Source organism: Capsicum annuum, unplaced genomic scaffold (genome assembly GCF_002878395.1).
Source record: "Capsicum annuum cultivar UCD-10X-F1 unplaced genomic scaffold, UCD10Xv1.1 ctg73668, whole genome shotgun sequence".
NCBI classification, from domain to species: Eukaryota; Viridiplantae; Streptophyta; class Magnoliopsida; order Solanales; family Solanaceae; genus Capsicum; species Capsicum annuum.
The window spans coordinates 11,599-14,499 of record NW_025883705.1 but is presented as its reverse complement, the minus strand read 5'-3'; the positions used below and the strand labels follow the sequence as shown (position 1 = coordinate 14,499).

The following is a 2,901-nucleotide window of genomic DNA, read 5'->3' as shown; positions in this document are numbered from 1 at the left end:
AATTACTCTCAAAAGAAGTTGCTAAAAATAAAGCGGAGGAAAGTAAAGCAGAGGATGCAGGTTTGCCAGCATCACCCGTTGCCTCTAAGCTGTGCAGACTACAAATGGATTTTCTAATATTAAAATTAGTGAAGCTCCAAAAGAAACCTCATCATTTAAGGATGAGACGCCAGAGGTTTCTGCTTCACCCAAAGCATCACAATCAGCTTTTACTACTTCGATTAAGAAACCTATAGTTGCAAGGAAATCTGGCAAGCCAGGTGAACTTGGAGCTCGGAAACTTACTAAAAACGTACGATCTTAGTCTTCCAAGCTGGAGAAATGGGTGCAGGGTATCAATTACTTACTTTGAAATGAAGATTTATGCATGCAGTTTAGAGTAACGTGTTTAACAAATTTGGAATTCAAATTAATTGACTGAGCATCTTTACAGTCAAGTGAAAGTCTGTACAACCAGAAGCCTCAAGAACCGCCTGTTCAAGTTTCTTCCTCCAACTCTGCAAGTAATGCACCAACTGGTGGCTCATCATCATTCACATCTCGCTTCGAGTACACAGACAATGTCCAACCCTCTGAGATAAGTTCTGAACGTGTTCTTAACCATGTATCCACTCCAATGTCCACCAATTTTCTTGCGGACTATGGAATGGACAGTGGTTTCACAAACAAAAACTCGAAATCTTCGAAAGTTCAAGTGAGTTCTTATTCTAATTTTTATGTTCACTGTGATACAAGGATTCTAATAAAGTTGTCACAGTAAAATTTTATTATTGACATGTTTTTGTGAGATATGAAGAAAGTAGTGTCAGCTTTAGCTAGAAGGGAAAGATATAAACTTCTCATGCACGTTGTCATTCCCAGGATATTAATTCCTTAGTGTGATCATGCCTTTCTCCAGGATATACTTCTACAATGATCTATCTGGAGCTGGCTTGAGTTTTTTCTGAAGCCTGCAGAAGTGTTAACCAAGATGAGCAATATTTGTTTCTCACAATCAAAGAAAAATCAAGCTCGATTGGTTTGTGATTTGATTTTTACCCATGGCCTGCTGGATTTGGAGCAGAAGTTTAACTGTTGTATATATACACATAGATGATACAGTTAGGTGGTGGTCTGGTGGACTATATTTTGATCAATACAAAGTTGGGGATAGTGAATACTTGTGAGAGATTTGTTGCTTCTTGATAAATACAAAGTTGCTTCTAGCGCCAAAACCTGGTATATAGTATATATATACACTATATATATAGTATATACTACATTAGAATTTAAAAAATATATACACATATACACAATTAGTCAATTACTCATATATACGCACCATTCAATGTATATATACTACTACTTATAAAATATACTACAATATATATACATTACAATATATATAGACATACTTATATACTAATTCATAAAACATATACACATGTATACGTTAAACATACAATATATATACAAATGCATATGCACCATACAATGTATATATACTACTACTTATAATATATACTACAATATATATATTTTACAATATATATAGATATTGTTATATACTTATTTATAAAATATATACACTTGTATCTGTTAAATATACACTTCTATAGAAGATATATACATGTGTATACACACTATTCAATGTATATATACTACTACTTATAAAATATACTACAATACATATAGATATACTTATATATTAATTTATAAAACATATACACATGTATACGTTAAATATAGACTTCTATAGAAGATATATACATGTGTATACGCACCATTCAATGTATATATACCACTACTGTCGCAACCCAAACTGGCGCCCTGGCCGTGACGAGCATTCCGAACCATGAAGGCCCGAACACCCCTATCTGTCTGATAATCATGCACATAATTCATGACAAAAGAAATGCGGAAGATACACAATATAACATAAACATGATCAAGAATCATATGAAAACGAAAATGGGGAATAGTGTCCCACAATCTAAATCAACATCTCTAAAACCGTTTGCGAAATCTCTACTACATGACTAAAACAATGTCTATCTGAAAACTGGGACAAGGCCCCCAGCAGACCCAAAACTAATAAATGATAAATAAAAATAGCAGACATCAGGCCTTCTGAAATATAGAAGGCTCACCACTTAATTCTGCTATCTATCGGGAGAAATTTGCTGGTTATCTGGACCCCTAGACTGTGCCTCCGAACCTGGGAGGGAAGGGGGTCAATACAAAAGTACTGGTACGCAGAGAAATCAAAACAGAAGTATAATATTTTTACACAATAGAGGTGAGAGCCATTATAAAGCAGTTTCATATCAAATCATTTGAAAACACATTGGCATAGTGTAATTGTTTTCAATAACAATGAAATGCAGCTGAGCTAGGTAGAATACCCAACATAATTTACACCAACTATGAAACCCCGGTAGCCGCCAATATTAGAGTATACGTGAGGGGAAGACACACAAGATCACACAGCATGGTGTCTCGACTCAATGATAGTGCCCAAGATCACTTAGCCCGGGCTCCTACCTATAATCCTAATTTGGAAATGACATAAAGTCAAGTACTCAAGATCCCTTAGCCTGGTACCAAATTCCCGTGTCGGCAAACATGGTTTCCAACGATGAGCCCTTACACTCAAATGCCTTCTTCGAGCATCCACCTATCTCATGTAAAATCAATGTATTCAAATTTCATCTGATTCAATCATATATCATATTATGTAAGGTATCGTCATACCCAACTTGCAAGCCATCAATATCACATTATTCTTCTCATTCAACCATTGTATTCAACATGATTCAACACAAATAACCCTCTCATTTTCAAGTCAAAATCATATCAATTCTCAAAACATTTCATGTCATGCTTTTCAAGATGTTTTAAAAAAATTTACATTATATGCAC

General features: G+C 34.7%; 1 pseudogene; it reads left to right on the top strand.

Annotated features, from left to right (window-relative positions):
• Positions 1 to 694, top strand: part of LOC124894402 — a 1,623-nt pseudogene extending 929 nt beyond the window's left edge.
• The last annotated feature ends 2,207 nt before the right edge of the window (positions 695 to 2,901 follow it).